General features: G+C 35.2%; 17 non-coding genes across 17 annotated transcripts; all 17 read left to right on the top strand.

The window, feature by feature from the left end:
* Position 1: 1 nt before the first annotated feature.
* Positions 2 to 83, top strand: TRNAS-UGA (transfer RNA serine (anticodon UGA)). The gene has a single exon. It is a non-coding gene; the product is annotated as a tRNA-Ser (tRNA).
* Positions 84 to 1163: 1080 nt separating this feature from the next.
* On the top strand, positions 1164 to 1245 carry TRNAS-UGA (transfer RNA serine (anticodon UGA)). Its single transcript has one exon. It is a non-coding gene; the product is annotated as a tRNA-Ser (tRNA).
* A 1080-nt stretch (positions 1246 to 2325) lies between these two features.
* On the top strand, positions 2326 to 2407 carry TRNAS-UGA (transfer RNA serine (anticodon UGA)). Its single transcript has one exon. It is a non-coding gene; the product is annotated as a tRNA-Ser (tRNA).
* Positions 2408 to 3487: 1080 nt separating this feature from the next.
* TRNAS-UGA (transfer RNA serine (anticodon UGA)) lies at positions 3488 to 3569 on the top strand. The gene has a single exon. It is a non-coding gene; the product is annotated as a tRNA-Ser (tRNA).
* Positions 3570 to 4649: 1080 nt separating this feature from the next.
* Positions 4650 to 4731, top strand: TRNAS-UGA (transfer RNA serine (anticodon UGA)). Its single transcript has one exon. It is a non-coding gene; the product is annotated as a tRNA-Ser (tRNA).
* Positions 4732 to 5811: 1080 nt separating this feature from the next.
* TRNAS-UGA (transfer RNA serine (anticodon UGA)) lies at positions 5812 to 5893 on the top strand. The gene has a single exon. It is a non-coding gene; the product is annotated as a tRNA-Ser (tRNA).
* A 1080-nt stretch (positions 5894 to 6973) lies between these two features.
* On the top strand, positions 6974 to 7055 carry TRNAS-UGA (transfer RNA serine (anticodon UGA)). The gene has a single exon. It is a non-coding gene; the product is annotated as a tRNA-Ser (tRNA).
* Positions 7056 to 8135: 1080 nt separating this feature from the next.
* On the top strand, positions 8136 to 8217 carry TRNAS-UGA (transfer RNA serine (anticodon UGA)). The gene has a single exon. It is a non-coding gene; the product is annotated as a tRNA-Ser (tRNA).
* Positions 8218 to 9297: 1080 nt separating this feature from the next.
* TRNAS-UGA (transfer RNA serine (anticodon UGA)) lies at positions 9298 to 9379 on the top strand. The gene has a single exon. It is a non-coding gene; the product is annotated as a tRNA-Ser (tRNA).
* Positions 9380 to 10459: 1080 nt separating this feature from the next.
* TRNAS-UGA (transfer RNA serine (anticodon UGA)) lies at positions 10460 to 10542 on the top strand. The gene has a single exon. It is a non-coding gene; the product is annotated as a tRNA-Ser (tRNA).
* Positions 10543 to 11621: 1079 nt separating this feature from the next.
* On the top strand, positions 11622 to 11703 carry TRNAS-UGA (transfer RNA serine (anticodon UGA)). Its single transcript has one exon. It is a non-coding gene; the product is annotated as a tRNA-Ser (tRNA).
* Positions 11704 to 12783: 1080 nt separating this feature from the next.
* On the top strand, positions 12784 to 12865 carry TRNAS-UGA (transfer RNA serine (anticodon UGA)). Its single transcript has one exon. It is a non-coding gene; the product is annotated as a tRNA-Ser (tRNA).
* Positions 12866 to 13945: 1080 nt separating this feature from the next.
* TRNAS-UGA (transfer RNA serine (anticodon UGA)) lies at positions 13946 to 14028 on the top strand. The gene has a single exon. It is a non-coding gene; the product is annotated as a tRNA-Ser (tRNA).
* A 1079-nt stretch (positions 14029 to 15107) lies between these two features.
* Positions 15108 to 15189, top strand: TRNAS-UGA (transfer RNA serine (anticodon UGA)). Its single transcript has one exon. It is a non-coding gene; the product is annotated as a tRNA-Ser (tRNA).
* Positions 15190 to 16269: 1080 nt separating this feature from the next.
* TRNAS-UGA (transfer RNA serine (anticodon UGA)) lies at positions 16270 to 16351 on the top strand. The gene has a single exon. It is a non-coding gene; the product is annotated as a tRNA-Ser (tRNA).
* Positions 16352 to 17431: 1080 nt separating this feature from the next.
* On the top strand, positions 17432 to 17513 carry TRNAS-UGA (transfer RNA serine (anticodon UGA)). Its single transcript has one exon. It is a non-coding gene; the product is annotated as a tRNA-Ser (tRNA).
* A 1080-nt stretch (positions 17514 to 18593) lies between these two features.
* On the top strand, positions 18594 to 18675 carry TRNAS-UGA (transfer RNA serine (anticodon UGA)). Its single transcript has one exon. It is a non-coding gene; the product is annotated as a tRNA-Ser (tRNA).
* Positions 18676 to 18962: the final 287 nt, after the last annotated feature.

Raw genomic sequence — 18962 nt, 5'->3', positions numbered from 1 at the left:
GGTAGTTGTGGCCGAGTGGTTAAGGCGATGGACTTGAAATCCATTGGGGTTTCCCCGCGCAGGTTCAAATCATGCCAGCTACTTACTGCTTTTTATGCATGTAGAAAGCTAAGCTCATTTGTCCTTGATAACTTTATTTTCCATGAAACTAAAGTAGCTTTTACATTTCCCAAAATTTAACTTACTGTAAAAGCTACCAAAAAAGGAAAACATTGATTTTGCACACAGCTTGTCAGTGAAACAACATTAAGGTAGTTGTGGCCGAGTGGTTAAGGTGATGGACTCAAAATCCATTTGCTTTTCAAGCTGGTTTAAAAACGAAATGCATTCAAGATGAAGAGAATCAAAGCATGTTATGTTTAAGAATTGAGTTCTCAATCTCAGCTTAGCTCACCTACATATATATCCTGTTTTACAATGGACTTCTTTTTAAACCATATAATCTCAGACAGTGTCTTCCTGCATTCTATGTACATGTTTGTGACCTTGTATAAATGTTTCTCAGTGGCAACTTGTGCATGCAGATTCTTTTTATCTGGAATTACAGCTGTAGAGATGTAATGAAAGGTAAGAAATAATGTCTGTTAATCAACAAACTATTAATTGTGCAGTGTCAGTTGTTCTAATTCCAAACTTTATTAAGGAATAGACCATAAGTTCTCAAACTCAGTCCTCTGGACCCCACACAGTGTATGATTTGCAGGTAACCCAGCAGGTGCATATGTGTATTAATTACTCACTGACACATTTTAAAAAATCCACTTGTGGAGCTAATTATTTACTTGTGGTTCTGCGAGGAGACCTGCAAAACATGCACTGTGTGGGGTTCTGAGAACCAAGTTTGAGAACCTGTGGAATAGACCAATGAAAAACCTAATATATTTTAAATGATTATTATTTGATAAAATGTCCGTAAAATGTACAATACAGTTCATGAGCACTAGTGTTGGCATGGTGTGATGTTAAAGGCTCTGATTTCTAATTAATTTAGTACAAGATCAAAAGTCCTTGACACCTATATTTGACATTAAACTATACTAGCTATTATATTTCACAAAGTTTACATATTAATATTGAAGCAAATTAAAATAAAATGTATCAGATATTTCTGCCAACAGGAAAAATGTTTTGATTTCCAAGTAGCACCATCCAATTAAGGTCAGGTAGTTGTGGCCGAGTGGTTAAGGCGATGGACTTGAAATCCATTGGGGTTTCCCCGTGCAGGTTCAAATCCTGCCAGCTACGTACTGCTTTTTATGCATGTAGAAAGCTAAGCTCATTTGTCCTTGATAACTTTATTTTCCATGAAACTAAAGTAGCTTTTACATTTCCCAAAATTTTACTTACTGTAAAAGCTACCAAAAAAGGAAAACATTGATTTTGCACACAGCTTGTCAGTGAAACAACATTAAGGTAGTTGTGGCCAAGTGGTTAAGGTGATGGACTCAAAATCCATTTGCTTTTCAAGCTGGTTTAAAAACGAAATGCATTCAAGATGAAGAGAATCAAAGCATGTTATGTTTAAGAATTGAGTTCTCAATCTCAGCTTAGCTCACCTACATATATATCCTGTTTTACAATGGACTTCTTTTTAAACCATATAATCTCAGACAGTGTCTTCCTGCATTCTATGTACATGCTTGTGACCTTGTATAAATGTTTCTCAGTGGCAACTTGTGCATGCAGATTCTTTCTATCTGGATTTACAGCTGTAGAGATGTAATGAAAGGTAAGAAATAATGTCTGTTAATCAACAAACTATTAATTGTGCAGTGTCAGTTGTTCTAATTCCAAACTTTATTAAGGAATAGACCATAAGTTCTCAAACTCAGTCCTCTGGACCCCACACAGTGTATGATTTGCAGGTAACCCAGCAGGTGCATATGTGTATTAATTACTCACTGACACATTTTAAAAAGTCCACTTGTGGAGCTAATTATTTACTTGTGGTTCTGCGAGGAGACCTGCAAAACATGCACTGTGTGGGGTTCTGAGAACCAAGTTTGAAAACCTGTGGAATAGACCAATAAAAAACCTAATATATTTTAAATGATTATTATTTGATAAAATGTCCGTAAAATGTACAATACAGTTCATGAGCACTAGTGTTGGCATGGTGTGATGTTAAAGGCTCTGATTTCTAATTAATTTAGTACAAGATCAAAAGTCCTTGACACCTATATTTGACATTAAACTATACTAGCTATTATATTTCACAAAGTTTACATATTAATATTGAAGCAAATTAAAATAAAATGTATCAGATATTTCTGCCACCAGGAAAAATGTTTGGATTTCCAAGTAGCACCATCCAATTGAGGTCAGGTAGTTGTGGCCGAGTGGTTAAGGGGATGGACTTGAAATCCATTGGGGTTTCCCCGCGCAGGTTCAAATCCTGCCAGCTACGTACTGCTTTTTATGCATGTAGAAAGCTAAGCTCATTTGTCCTTGATAACTTTATTTTCCATGAAACTAAAGTAGCTTTTACATTTCCCAAAATTTAACTTACTGTAAAAGCTACCAAAAAAGGAAAACATTGATTTTGCACACAGCTTGTCAGTGAAACAACATTAAGGTAGTTGTGGCCGAGTGGTTAAGGTGATGGACTCAAAATCCATTTGCTTTTCAAGCTGGTTTAAAAACGAAATGCATTCAAGATGAAGAGAATCAAAGCATGTTATGTTCAAGAATTGAGTTCTCAATCTCAGCTTAGCTCACCTACATATATATCCTGTTTTACAATGGACTTCTTTTTAAACCATATAATCTCAGACAGTGTCTTCCTGCATTCTATGTACATGTTTGTGACCTTGTATAAATGTTTCTCAGTGGCAACTTGTGCATGCAGAATCTTTTTATCTGGATTTACAGCTGTAGAGATGTAATGAAAGGTAAGAAATAATGTCTGTTAATCAACAAACTATTAATTGTGCAGTGTCAGTTGTTCTAATTCCAAACTTTATTAAGGAATAGACCATAAGTTCTCAAACTCAGTCCTCTGGACCCCACACAGTGTATGATTTGCAGGTAACCCAGCAGGTGCATATGTGTATTAATTACTCACTGACACATTTTAAAAAGTCCACTTGTGGAGCTAATTATTTACTTGTGGTTCTGCGAGGAGACCTGCAAAACATGCACTGTGTGGGGTTCTGAGAACCAAGTTTGAGAACCTGTGGAATAGACCAATAAAAAACCTAATATATTTTAAATGATTATTATTTGATAAAATGTCCGTAAAATGTACAATACAGTTCATGAGCACTAGTGTTGGCATGGTGTGATGTTAAAGGCTCTGATTTCTAATTAATTTAGTACAAGATCAAAAGTCCTTGACACCTATATTTGACATTAAACTATACTAGCTATTATATTTCACAAAGTTTACATATTAATATTGAAGCAAATTAAAATAAAATGTATCAGATATTTCTGCCAACAGGAAAAATGTTTTGATTTCCAAGTAGCACCATCCAATTAAGGTCAGGTAGTTGTGGCCGAGTGGTTAAGGCGATGGACTTGAAATCCATTGGGGTTTCCCCGTGCAGGTTCAAATCCTGCCAGCTACGTACTGCTTTTTATGCATGTAGAAAGCTAAGCTCATTTGTCCTTGATAACTTTATTTTCCATGAAACTAAAGTAGCTTTTACATTTCCCAAAATTTAACTTACTGTAAAAGCTACCAAAAAAGGAAAACATTGATTTTGCACACAGCTTGTCAGTGAAACAACATTAAGGTAGTTGTGGCCGAGTGGTTAAGGTGATGGACTCAAAATCCATTTGCTTTTCAAGCTGGTTTAAAAACGAAATGCATTCAAGATGAAGAGAATCAAAGCATGTTATGTTTAAGAATTGAGTTCTCAATCTCAGCTTAGCTCACCTACATATATATCCTGTTTTACAATGGACTTCTTTTTAAACCATATAATCTCAGACAGTGTCTTCCTGCATTCTATGTACATGCTTGTGACCTTGTATAAATGTTTCTCAGTGGCAACTTGTGCATGCAGATTCTTTCTATCTGGATTTACAGCTGTAGAGATGTAATGAAAGGTAAGAAATAATGTCTGTTAATCAACAAACTATTAATTGTGCAGTGTCAGTTGTTCTAATTCCAAACTTTATTAAGGAATAGACCATAAGTTCTCAAACTCAGTCCTCTGGAACCCACACAGTGTATGATTTGCAGGTAACCCAGCAGGTGCATATGTGTATTAATTACTCACTGACACATTTTAAAAAGTCCACTTGTGGAGCTAATTATTTACTTGTGGTTCTGCGAGGAGACCTGCAAAACATGCACTGTGTGGGGTTCTGAGAACCAAGTTTGAGAACCTGTGGAATAGACCAATAAAAAACCTAATATATTTTAAATGATTATTATTTGATAAAATGTCCGTAAAATGTACAATACAGTTCATGAGCACTAGTGTTGGCATGGTGTGATGTTAAAGGCTCTGATTTCTAATTAATTTAGTACAAGATCAAAAGTCCTTGACACCTATATTTGACATTAAACTATACTAGCTATTATATTTCACAAAGTTTACATATTAATATTGAAGCAAATTAAAATAAAATGTATCAGATATTTCTGCCAACAGGAAAAATGTTTTGATTTCCAAGTAGCACCATCCAATTAAGGTCAGGTAGTTGTGGCCGAGTGGTTAAGGCGATGGACTTGAAATCCATTGGGGTTTCCCCGTGCAGGTTCAAATCCTGCCAGCTACGTACTGCTTTTTATGCATGTAGAAAGCTAAGCTCATTTGTCCTTGATAACTTTATTTTCCATGAAACTAAAGTAGCTTTTACATTTCCCAAAATTTTACTTACTGTAAAAGCTACCAAAAAAGGAAAACATTGATTTTGCACACAGCTTGTCAGTGAAACAACATTAAGGTAGTTGTGGCCGAGTGGTTAAGGTGATGGACTCAAAATCCATTTGCTTTTCAAGCTGGTTTAAAAACGAAATGCATTCAAGATGAAGAGAATCAAAGCATGTTATGTTTAAGAATTGAGTTCTCAATCTCAGCTTAGCTCACCTACATATATATCCTGTTTTACAATGGACTTCTTTTTAAACCATATAATCTCAGACAGTGTCTTCCTGCATTCTATGTACATGCTTGTGACCTTGTATAAATGTTTCTCAGTGGCAACTTGTGCATGCAGATTCTTTCTATCTGGATTTACAGCTGTAGAGATGTAATGAAAGGTAAGAAATAATGTCTGTTAATCAACAAACTATTAATTGTGCAGTGTCAGTTGTTCTAATTCCATACTTTATTAAGGAATAGACCATAAGTTCTCAAACTCAGTCCTCTGGACCCCACACAGTGTATGATTTGCAGGTAACCCAGCAGGTGCATATGTGTATTAATTACTCACTGACACATTTTAAAAAGTCCACTTGTGGAGCTAATTATTTACTTGTGGTTCTGCGAGGAGACCTGCAAAACATGCACTGTGTGGGGTTCTGAGAACCAAGTTTGAAAACCTGTGGAATAGACCAATAAAAAACCTAATATATTTTAAATGATTATTATTTGATAAAATGTCCGTAAAATGTACAATACAGTTCATGAGCACTAGTGTTGGCATGGTGTGATGTTAAAGGCTCTGATTTCTAATTAATTTAGTACAAGATCAAAAGTCCTTGACACCTATATTTGACATTAAACTATACTAGCTATTATATTTCACAAAGTTTACATATTAATATTGAAGCAAATTAAAATAAAATGTATCAGATATTTCTGCCACCAGGAAAAATGTTTGGATTTCCAAGTAGCACCATCCAATTGAGGTCAGGTAGTTGTGGCCGAGTGGTTAAGGCGATGGACTTGAAATCCATTGGGGTTTCCCCGCGCAGGTTTAAATCCTGCCAGCTACATACTGCTTTTTATGCATGTAGAAAGCTAAGCTCATTTGTCCTTGATAACTTTATTTTCCAAGAAACTAAAGTAGCTTTTACATTTCCCAAAATTTAACTTACTGTAAAAGCTACCAAAAAAGGAAAACATTGATTTTGCACACAGCTTGTCAGTGAAACAACATTAAGGTAGTTGTGGCCGAGTGGTTAAGGTGATGGACTCAAAATCCATTTGCTTTTCAAGCTGGTTTAAAAACGAAATGCATTCAAGATGAAGAGAATCAAAGCATGTTATGTTCAAGAATTGAGTTCTCAATCTCAGCTTAGCTCACCTACATATATATCCTGTTTTACAATGGACTTCTTTTTAAACCATATAATCTCAGACAGTGTCTTCCTGCATTCTATGTACATGCTTGTGACCTTGTATAAATGTTTCTCAGTGGCAACTTGTGCATGCAGATTCTTTCTATCTGGATTTACAGCTGTAGAGATGTAATGAAAGGTAAGAAATAATGTCTGTTAATCAACAAACTATTAATTGTGCAGTGTCAGTTGTTCTAATTCCAAACTTTATTAAGGAATAGACCATAAGTTCTCAAACTCAGTCCTCTGGACCCCACACAGTGTATGATTTGCAGGTAACCCAGCAGGTGCATATGTGTATTAATTACTCACTGACACATTTTAAAAAGTCCACTTGTGGAGCTAATTATTTACTTGTGGTTCTGCGAGGAGACCTGCAAAACATGCACTGTGTGGGGTTCTGAGAACCAAGTTTGAAAACCTGTGGAATAGACCAATAAAAAACCTAATATATTTTAAATGATTATTATTTGATAAAATGTCCGTAAAATGTACAATACAGTTCATGAGCACTAGTGTTGGCATGGTGTGATGTTAAAGGCTCTGATTTCTAATTAATTTAGTACAAGATCAAAAGTCCTTGAAACCTATATTTGACATTAAACTATACTAGCTATTATATTTCACAAAGTTTACATATTAATATTGAAGCAAATTAAAATAAATTGTATCAGATATTTCTGCCAACAGGAAAAATGTTTTGATTTCCAAGTAGCACCATCCAATTGAGGTCAGGTAGTTGTGGCTGAGTGGTTAAGGCGATGGACGTGAAATCCATTGGGATTTCCCTGCGCAGGTTCAAATCCTGCCAGCTATGTACTGCTTTTTATGCATGTAGAAAGCTAAGCTCATTTGTCCTTGATAACTTTATTTTCCATGAAACTAAAGTAGCTTTTACATTTCCCAAAATTTAACTTACTATAAAAGCTACCAAAAAAGGAAAACATTGATTTTGCACACAGCTTGTCAGTGAAACAACATTAAGGTAGTTGTGGCCGAGTGGTTAAGGTGATGGACTCAAAATCCATTTGCTTTTCAAGCTGGTTTAAAAACGAAATGCATTCAAGATGAAGAGAATCAAAGCATGTTATGTTTAAGAATTGAGTTCTCAATCTCAGCTTAGCTCACCTACATATATATCCTGTTTTACAATGGACTTCTTTTTAAACCATATAATCTCAGACAGTGTCTTCCTGCATTCTATGTACATGCTTGTGACCTTGTATAAATGTTTCTCAGTGGCAACTTGTGCATGCAGATTCTTTCTATCTGGATTTACAGCTGTAGAGATGTAATGAAAGGTAAGAAATAATGTCTGGTAATCAACAAACTATTAATTGTGCAGTGTCAGTTGTTCTAATTCCAAACTTTATTAAGGAATAGACCATAAGTTCTCAAACTCAGTCCTCTGGACCCCACACAGTGTATGATTTGCAGGTAACCCAGCAGGTACATATGTGTATTAATTACTCACTGACACATTTTAAAAAGTCCACTTGTGGAGCTAATTATTTACTTGTGGTTCTGCGAGGAGACCTGCAAAACATGCACTGTGTGGGGTTCTGAGAACCAAGTTTGAGAACCTGTGGAATAGACCAATAAAAAACCTAATATATTTTAAATGATTATTATTTGATAAAATGTCCGTAAAATGTACAATACAGTTCATGAGCACTAGTGTTGGCATGGGGTGATGTTAAAGGCTCTGATTTCTAATTAATTTAGTACAAGATCAAAAGTCCTTGACACCTATATTTGACATTAAACTATACTAGCTATTATATTTCACAAAGTTTACATATTAATATTGAAGCAAATTAAAATAAAATTTATCAGATATTTCTGCCACCAGGAAAAATGTTTGGATTTCCAAGTAGCACCATTCAATTGAGGTCAGGTAGTTGTGGCCGAGTGGTTAAGGCGATGGACTTGAAATCCATTGGGGTTTCCCCGCGCAGGTTCAAATCATGCCAGCTACTTACTGCTTTTTATGCATGTAGAAAGCTAAGCTCATTTGTCCTTGATAACTTTATTTTCCATGAAACTAAAGTAGCTTTTACATTTCCCAAAATTTAACTTACTGTAAAAGCTACCAAAAAAGGAAAACATTGATTTTGCACACAGCTTGCCAGTGAAACAACATTAAGGTAGTTGTGGCCGAGTGGTTAAGGTGATGGACTCAAAATCCATTTGCTTTTCAAGCTGGTTTAAAAACGAAATGCATTCAAGATGAAGAGAATCAAAGCATGTTATGTTTAAGAATTGAGTTCTCAATCTCAGCTTAGCTCACCTACATATATATCCTGTTTTACAATGGACTTCTTTTTAAACCATATAATCTCAGACAGTGTCTTCCTGCATTCTATGTACATGTTTGTGACCTTGTATAAATGTTTCTCAGTGGCAACTTGTGCATGCAGATTCTTTTTATCTGGATTTACAGCTGTAGAGATGTAATGAAAGGTAAGAAATAATGTCTGTTAATCAACAAACTATTAATTGTGCAGTGTCAGTTGTTCTAATTCCAAACTTTATTAAGGAATAGACCATAAGTTCTCAAACTCAGTCCTCTGGACCCCACACAGTGTATGATTTGCAGGTAACCCAGCAGGTGCATATGTGTATTAATTACTCACTGACACATTTTAAAAAGTCCACTTGTGGAGCTAATTATTTACTTGTGGTTCTGCGAGGAGACCTGCAAAACATGCACTGTGTGGGGTTCTGAGAACCAAGTTTGAGAACCTGTGGAATAGACCAATCAAAAACCTAATATATTTTAAATGATTATTATTTGATAAAATGTCCGTAAAATGTACAATACAGTTCATGAGCACTAGTGTTGGCATGGTGTGATGTTAAAGGCTCTGATTTCTAATTAATTTAGTACAAGATCAAAAGTCCTTGACACCTATATTTGACATTAAACTATACTAGCTATTATATTTCACAAAGTTTACATATTAATATTGTAGCAAATTAAAATAAAATGTATCAGATATTTCTGCCAACAGGAAAAATGTTTTGATTTCCAAGTAGCACCATCCAGTTGAGGTCAGGTAGTTGTGGCCGAGTGGTTAAGGCGATGGACTTGAAATCCATTGGTGTTTCCCCGCGCAGGTTCAAATCCTGCCAGCTATGTACTGCTTTTTATGCATGTAGAAAGCTAAGCTCATTTGTCCTTGATAACTTTATTTTCCATGAAACTAAAGTAGCTTTTACATTTCCCAAAATTTAACTTACTGTAAAAGCTACCAAAAAAGGAAAACATTGATTTTGCACACAGCTTGTCAGTGAAACAACATTAAGGTAGTTGTGGCCGAGTGGTTAAGGTGATGGACTCAAAATCCATTGGCTTTTAAAGCTGGTTTAAAAACGAAATGCATTCAAGATGAAGAGAATCAAAGCATGTTATGTTTAAGAATTTAGTTCTCAATCTCAGCTTAGCTCACCTACATATATATCCTGTTTTACAATGGACTTCTTTTTAAACCATATAATCTCAGACAGTGTCTTCCTGCATTCTATGTACATGCTTGTGACCTTGTATAAATGTTTCTCAGTGGCAACTTGTGCATGCAGATTCTTTCTATCTGGATTTACAGCTGTAGAGATGTAATGAAAGGTAAGAAATAATGTCTGTTAATCAACAAACTATTAATTGTGCAGTGTCAGTTGTTCTAATTCCAAACTTTATTAAGGAATAGACCATAAGTTCTCAAACTCAGTCCTCTTGACCCCACACAGTGTATGATTTGCAGGTAACCCAGCAGGTGCATATGTGTATTAATTACTCACTGACACATTTTAAAAAGTCCACTTGTGGAGCTAATTATTTACTTGTGGTTCTGCGAGGAGACCTGCAAAACATGCACTGTGTGGGGTTCTGAGAACCAAGTTTGAAAACCTGTGGAATAGACCAATAAAAAATCTAATATATTTTAAATGATTATTATTTGATAAAATGTCCGTAAAATGTACAATACAGTTCATGAGCACTAGTGTTGGCATGGTGTGATGTTAAAGGCTCTGATTTCTAATTAATTTAGTACAAGATCAAAAGTCCTCGACACCTATATTTGACATTAAACTATACTAGCTATTATATTTCACAAAGTTTACATATTAATATTGAAGCAAATTAAAATAAAATGTATCAGATATTTCTGCCAGCAGGAAAAATGTTTTGATTTCCAAGTAGCACCATCCAATTGAGGTCAGGTAGTTGTGGCCGAGTGGTTAAGGCGATGGACTTGAAATCCGATTGGGGTTTCCCCGCGCAGGTTCAAATCCTGCCAGCTATGTACTGCTTTTTATGCATGTAGAAAGCTAAGCTCATTTGTCCTTGATAACTTTATTTTCCATGAAACTAAAGTAGCTTTTACATTTCCCAAAGTTTAACTTACTGTAAAAGCTACCAAAAAAGGAAAACATTGATTTTGCACACAGCTTGTCAGTGAAACAACATTAAGGTAGTTGTGGCCGAGTGGTTAAGGTGATGGACTCAAAATCCATTTGCTTTTCAAGCTGGTTTAAAAACGAAATGCATTCAAGATGAAGAGAATCAAAGCATGTTATGTTTAAGAATTGAGTTCTCAATCTCAGCTTAGCTCACCTACATATATATCCTGTTTTACAATGGACTTCTTTTTAAACCATATAATCTCAGACAGTGTCTTCCTGCATTCTATGTACATGCTTGTGACCTTGTATAAATGTTTCTCAGTGGCAACTTGTGCATGCAGATTTTTTCTATCTGGATTTACAGCTGTAGAGATGTAATGAAAGGTAAGAAATAATGTCTGTTAATCAACAAACTATTAATTGTGCAGTGTCAGTTGTTCTAATTCCAAACTTTATTAAGGAATAGACCATAAGTTCTCAAACTCAGTCCTCTGGACCCCACACAGTGTATGATTTGCAGGTAACCCAGCAGGTGCATATGTGTATTAATTATTCACTGACACATTTTAAAAAGTCCACTTGTGAAGCTAATTATTTACTTGTGGTTCTGCGAGGAGACCTGCAAAACATGCACTGTGTGGGGTTCTGAGAACCAAGTTTGAAAACCTGTGGAATAGACCAATAAAAAACCTAATATATTTTAAATGATTATTATTTGATAAAATGTCCGTAAAATGTAAATACAGTTCATGAGCACTAGTGTTGGCATGGTGTGATGTTAAAGGCTCTGATTTCTAATTAATTTAGTACAAGATCAAAAGTCCTTGACACCTATATTTGACATTAAACTATACTAGCTATTATATTTCACAAAGTTTACATATTAATATTGAAGCCAATTAAAATAAAATGTATCAGATATTTCTGCCAACAGGAAAAAAATTTTGATTTCCAAGTAGCACCATCCAATTGAGGTCAGGTAGTTGTGGCCGAGTGGTTAAGGCGATGGACTTGAAATCAATTGGGGTTTCCCCGCGCAGGTTCAAATCCTGCCAGCTACGTACTGCTTTTTATGCATGTAGAAAGCTAAGCTCATTTGTCCTTGATAACTTTATTTTCCATGAAACTAAAGTAGCTTTTACATTTCCCAAAATTTAACTTACTGTAAAAGCTACCAAAAAAGGAAAACATTGATTTTGCACACAGCTTGTCAGTGAAACAACATTAAGGTAGTTGTGGCCGAGTGGTTAAGGTGATGGACTCAAAATCCATTTGCTTTTCAAGCTGGTTTAAAAACGAAATGCATTCAAGATGAAGAGAATCAAAGCATGTTATGTTTAAGAATTGAGTTCTCAATCTCAGCTTAGCTCACCTACATATATATCCTGTTTTACAATGGACTTCTTTTTAAACCATATAATCTCAGACAGTGTCTTCCTGCATTCTATGTACATGCTTGTGACCTTGTATAAATGTTTCTCAGTGGCAACTTGTGCATGCAGATTCTTTCTATCTGGATTTACAGCTGTAGAGATGTAATGAAAGGTAAGAAATAATGTCTGTTAATCAACAAACTATTAATTGTGCAGTGTCAGTTGTTCTAATTCCAAACTTTATTAAGGAATAGACCATAAGTTCTCAAACTCAGTCCTCTGGACCCCACACAGTGTATGATTTGCAGGTAACCCAGCAGGTGCATATGTGTATTAATTACTCACTGACACATTTTAAAAAGTCCACTTGTGGAGCTAATTATTTACTTGTGGTTCTGCGAGGAGACCTGCAAAACATGCACTGTGTGGGGTTCTGAGAACCAAGTTTGAGAACCTGTGGAATAGACCAATAAAAAACCTAATATATTTTAAATGATTATTATTTGATAAAATGTCCGTAAAATGTACAATACAGTTCATGAGCACTAGTGTTGGCATGGTGTGATGTTAAAGGCTCTGATTTCTAATTAATTTAGTACAAGATCAAAAGTCCTTGACACCTATATTTGACATTAAACTATACTAGCTATTATATTTCACAAAGTTTACATATTAATATTGAAGCAAATTAAAATAAAATGTATCAGATATTTCTGCCAACAGGAAAAATGTTTTGATTTCCAAGTAGCACCATCCAATTGAGGTCAGGTAGTTGTGGCCGAGTGGTTAAGGCGATGGACTTGAAATCCATTGGGGTTTCCCCGCGCAGGTTCAAATCCTGCCAGATACATACTGCTTTTTATGCATGTAGAAAGCTAAGCTCATTTGTCCTTGATAACTTTATTTTCCATGAAACTAAAGTAGCTTTTACATTTCCCAAAATTTTACTTACTGTAAAAGCTACCAAAAAAGGAAAACATTGATTTTGCACACAGCTTGTCAGTGAAACAACATTAAGGTAGTTGTGGCCGAGTGGTTAAGGTGATGGACTCAAAATCCATTTGCTTTTCAAGCTGGTTTAAAAACGAAATGCATTCAAGATGAAGAGAATCAAAGCATGTTATGTTTAAGAATTGAGTTCTCAATCTCAGCTTAGCTCACCTACATATATATCCTGTTTTACAATGGACTTCTTTTTAAACCATATAATCTCAGACAGTGTCTTCCTGCATTCTATGTACATGCTTGTGACCTTGTATAAATGTTTCTCAGTGGCAACTTGTGCATGCAGATTCTTTCTATCTGGATTTACAGCTGTAGAGATGTAATGAAAGGTAAGAAATAATGTCTGTTAATCAACAAACTATTAATTGTGCAGTGTCAGTTGTTCTAATTCCAAACTTTATTAAGGAATAGACCATAAGTTCTCAAACTCAGTCCTCTGGACCCCACACAGTGTATGATTTGCAGGTAACCCAGCAGGTGCATATGTGTATTAATTACTCACTGACACATTTTAAAAAGTCCACTTGTGGAGCTAATTATTTACTTGTGGTTCTGCGAGGAGACCTGCAAAACATGCACTGTGTGGGGTTCTGAGAACCAAGTTTGAGAACCTGTGGAATAGACCAATAAAAAACCTAATATATTTTAAATGATTATTATTTGATAAAATGTCCGTAAAATGTACAATACAGTTCATGAGCACTAGTGTTGGCATGGTGTGATGTTAAAGGCTCTGATTTCTAATTAATTTAGTACAAGATCAAAAGTCCTTGACACCTATATTTGACATTAAACTATACTAGCTATTATATTTCACAAAGTTTACATATTAATATTGTAGCAAATTAAAATAAAATGTATCAGATATTTCTGCCAACAGGAAAAATGTTTTGATTTCCAAGTAGCACCATCCAATTGAGGTCAGGTAGTTGTGGCCGAGTGGTTATGGCGATGGACTTGAAATCCGATTGGGGTTTCCCCGCGCAGGTTCAAATCCTGCCAGCTATGTACTGCTTTTTATGCATGTAGAAAGCTAAGCTCATTTGTCCTTGATAACTTTATTTTCCATGAAACTAAAGTAGCTTTTACATTTCCCAAAGTTTAACTTACTGTAAAAGCTACCAAAAAAGGAAAACATTGATTTTGCACACAGCTTGTCAGTGAAACAACATTAAGGTAGTTGTGGCCGAGTGGTTAAGGTGATGGACTCAAAATCCATTTGCTTTTCAAGCTGGTTTAAAAACGAAATGCATTCAAGATGAAGAGAATCAAAGCATGTTATGTTTAAGAATTGAGTTCTCAATCTCAGCTTAGCTCACCTACATATATATCCTGTTTTACAATGGACTTCTTTTTAAACCATATAATCTCAGACAGTGTCTTCCTGCATTCTATGTACATGCTTGTGACCTTGTATAAATGTTTCTCAGTGGCAACTTGTGCATGCAGATTTTTTCTATCTGGATTTACAGCTGTAGAGATGTAATGAAAGGTAAGAAATAATGTCTGTTAATCAACAAACTATTAATTGTGCAGTGTCAGTTGTTCTAATTCCAAACTTTATTAAGGAATAGACCATAAGTTCTCAAACTCAGTCCTCTGGACCCCACACAGTGTATGATTTGCAGGTAACCCAGCAGGTGCATATGTGTATTAATTATTCACTGACACATTTTAAAAAGTCCACTTGTGAAGCTAATTATTTACTTGTGGTTCTGCGAGGAGACCTGCAAAACATGCACTGTGTGGGGTTCTGAGAACCAAGTTTGAAAACCTGTGGAATAGACCAATAAAAAACCTAATATATTTTAAATGATTATTATTTGATAAAATGTCCGTAAAATGTAAATACAGTTCATGAGCACTAGTGTTGGCATGGTGTGATGTTAAAGGCTCTGATTTCTAATTAATTTAGTACAAGATCAAAAGTCCTTGACACCTATATTTGACATTAAACTATACTAGCTATTATATTTCACAAAGTTTACATATTAATATTGAAGCCAATTAAAATAAAATGTATCAGATATTTCTGCCAACAGGAAAAAAATTTTGATTTCCAAGTAGCACCATCCAATTGAGGTCAGGTAGTTGTGGCCGAGTGGTTAAGGCGATGGACTTGAAATCAATTGGGGTTTCCCCGCGCAGGTTCAAATCCTGCCAGCTACGTACTGCTTTTTATGCATGTAGAAAGCTAAGCTCATTTGTCCTTGATAACTTTATTTTCCATGAAACTAAAGTAGCTTTTACATTTCCCAAAATTTAACTTACTGTAAAAGCTACCAAAAAAGGAAAACATTGATTTTGCACACAGCTTGTCAGTGAAACAACATTAAGGTAGTTGTGGCCGAGTGGTTAAGGTGATGGACTCAAAATCCATTTGCTTTTCAAGCTGGTTTAAAAACGAAATGCATTCAAGATGAAGAGAATCAAAGCATGTTATGTTTAAGAATTGAGTTCTCAATCTCAGCTTAGCTCACCTACATATATATCCTGTTTTACAATGGACTTCTTTTTAAACCATATAATCTCAGACAGTGTCTTCCTGCATTCTATGTACATGCTTGTGACCTTGTATAAATGTTTCTCAGTGGCAACTTGTGCATGCAGATTCTTTCTATCTGGATTTACAGCTGTAGAGATGTAATGAAAGGTAAGAAATAATGTCTGTTAATCAACAAACTATTAATTGTGCAGTGTCAGTTGTTCTAATTCCAAACTTTATTAAGGAATAGACCATAAGTTCTCAAACTCAGTCCTCTGGACCCCACACAGTGTATGATTTGCAGGTAACCCAGCAGGTGCATATGTGTATTAATTACTCACTGACACATTTTAAAAAGTCCACTTGTGGAGCTAATTATTTACTTGTGGTTCTGCGAGGAGACCTGCAAAACATGCACTGTGTGGGGTTCTGAGAACCAAGTTTGAGAACCTGTGGAATAGACCAATAAAAAACCTAATATATTTTAAATGATTATTATTTGATAAAATGTCCGTAAAATGTACAATACAGTTCATGAGCACTAGTGTTGGCATGGTGTGATGTTAAAGGCTCTGATTTCTAATTAATTTAGTACAAGATCAAAAGTCCTTGACACCTATATTTGACATTAAACTATACTAGCTATTATATTTCACAAAGTTTACATATTAATATTGAAGCAAATTAAAATAAAATGTATCAGATATTTCTGCCAACAGGAAAAATGTTTTGATTTCCAAGTAGCACCATCCAATTTAGGTCAGGTAGTTGTGGCCTAGTGGTTAAGGCGATGGACTTGAAATCCATTGGGGTTTCCCCGCGCAGGTTCAAATCCTGCCAGATACATACTGCTTTTTATGCATGTAGAAAGCTAAGCTCATTTGTCCTTGATAACTTTATTTTCCATGAAACTAAAGTAGCTTTTACATTTCCCAAAATTTAACTTACTGTAAAAGCTACCAAAAAAGGAAAACATTGATTTTGCACACAGCTTGTCAGTGAAACAACATTAAGGTAGTTGTGGCCGAGTGGTTAAGGTGATGGACTCAAAATCCATTTGCTTTTCAAGCTGGTTTAAAAACGAAATGCATTCAAGATGAAGAGAATCAAAGCATGTTATGTTTAAGAATTGAGTTCTCAATCTCAGCTTAGCTCACCTACATATATATCCTGTTTTACAATGGACTTCTTTTTAAACCATATAATCTCAGACAGTGTCTTCCTGCATTCTATGTACATGCTTGTGACCTTGTATAAATGTTTCTGAGTGGCAACTTGTGCATGCAGATTCTTTCTATCTGGATTTACAGCTGTAGAGATGTAATGAAAGGTGAGAAATAATGTCTGTTAATCAACAAACTATTAATTGTGCAGTGTCAGTTGTTCTAATTCCAAACTTTATTAAGGAATAGACCATAAGTTCTCAAACTCAGTCCTCTGGACCCCACACAGTGTATGATTTGCAGGTAACCCAGCAGGTGCATATGTGTATTAATTACTCACTGACACATTTTAAAAAGTCCACTTGTGGAGCTAATTATTTACTTGTGGTTCTGCGAGGAGACCTGCAAAACATGCACTGTGTGGGGTTCTGAGAACCAAGTTTGAAAACCTGTGGAATAGACCAATAAAAAACCTAATATATTTTAAATGATTATTATTTGATAAAATGTCCGTAAAATGTACAATACAGTTCATGAGCACTAGTGTTGGCATGGTGTGATGTTAAAGGCTCTGATTTCTAATTAATTTAGTACAAGATCAAAAGTCCTTGACACCTATATTTGACATTAAACTATACTAGCTATTATATTTCACAAAGTTTACAAATTAATATTGAAGCAAATTAAAATAAAATGTATCAGATATTTCTGCCAACTGGAAAAATGTTTTGATTTCCAAGTAGCACCATCCAGTTGAGGTCAGGTAGTTGTGGCCGAGTGGTTAAGGCGATGGACTTGAAATCCATTGGGGTTTCCCCGCGCAGGTTCAAATCCTGCCAGCTACGTACTGCTTTTTATGCATGTAGAAAGCTAAGCTCATTTGTCCTTGATAACTTTATTTTCCATGAAACTAAAGTAGCTTTTACATTTCCCAAAATTTAACTTACTGTAAAAGCTACCAAAAAAGGAAAACATTGATTTTGCACACAGCTTGTCAGTGAAACAACATTAAGGTAGTTGTGGCTGAGTGGTTAAGGTGATGGACTCAAAATCCATTTGCTTTTCAAGCTGGTTTAAAAACGAAATCCATTCAAGATGAAGAGAATCAAAGCATGTGATGTTTAAGAATTGAGTTCTCAATCTCAGCTTAGCTCACCTACATATATATCCTGTTTTACAATGGACTTCTTTTTAAACCATATAATCTCAGACAGTGTCTTCCTGCATTCTATGTACATGCTTGTGACCTTGTATAAATGTTTCTCAGTGGCAACTTGTGCATGCAGATTCTTTCTATCTGGATTTACAGCTGTAGAGATGTAATGAAAGGTAAGAAATAATGTCTGGTAATCAACAAACTATTAATAGTGCAGTGTCAGTTGTTCTAATTCCAAACTTTATTAAGGAATAGACCATAAGTTCTCAAACTCAGTCCTCTGGACCCCACACAGTGTATGATTTGCAGGTAACCCAGCAGGTGCATATGTGTATTAATTACTCACTGACACATTTTAAAAAGTCCACTTGTGGAGCTAATTATTTACTTGTGGTTCTGCGAGGAGACCTGCAAAACATGCACTGTGTGGGGTTCTGAGAACCAAGTTTGAGAACCTGTGGAATAGACCAATAAAAAACCTAATATATTTTAAATGATTATTATTTGATAAAATGTCCGTAAAATGTACAATACAGTTCATGAGCACTAGTGTTGGCATGGTGTGATGTTAAAGGCTCTGATTTCTAATTAATTTAGTACAAGATCAAAAGTCCTTGACACCTATATTTGACATTAAACTATACTAGCTATTATATTTCACAAAGTTTACATATTAATATTGAAGCAAATTAAAATAAAATGTATCAGATATTTCTGCCACCAGGAAAAATGTTTGGATTTCCAAGTAGCACCATCCAATTGAGGTCAGGTAGTTGTGGCCGAGTGGTTAAGGTGATGGACTTGAAATCCATTGGGGTTTCCCCGCGCAGGTTCAAATCCTGCCAGCTACGTACTGCTTTTTATGCATGTAGAAAGCTAAGCTCATTTGTCCTTGATAACTTTATTTTCCATGAAACTAAAGTAGCTTTTACATTTCCCAAAATTTTACTTACTGTAAAAGCTACCAAAAAAGGAAAACATTGATTTTGCACACAGCTTGTCAGTGAAACAACATTAAGGTAGTTGTGGCCGAGTGGTTAAGGTGATGGACTCAAAATCCATTTGCTTTTCAAGCTGGTTTAAAAACGAAATGCATTCAAGATGAAGAGAATCAAAGCATGTTATGTTTAAGAATTGA

This window comes from Pseudophryne corroboree, unplaced genomic scaffold (assembly GCF_028390025.1).
Source record: "Pseudophryne corroboree isolate aPseCor3 unplaced genomic scaffold, aPseCor3.hap2 scaffold_2170, whole genome shotgun sequence".
NCBI classification, from domain to species: Eukaryota; Metazoa; Chordata; class Amphibia; order Anura; family Myobatrachidae; genus Pseudophryne; species Pseudophryne corroboree.
The sequence above is the reverse complement of the archived record's forward strand: the minus strand, read 5'-3'. Positions and strand labels throughout refer to the sequence as shown.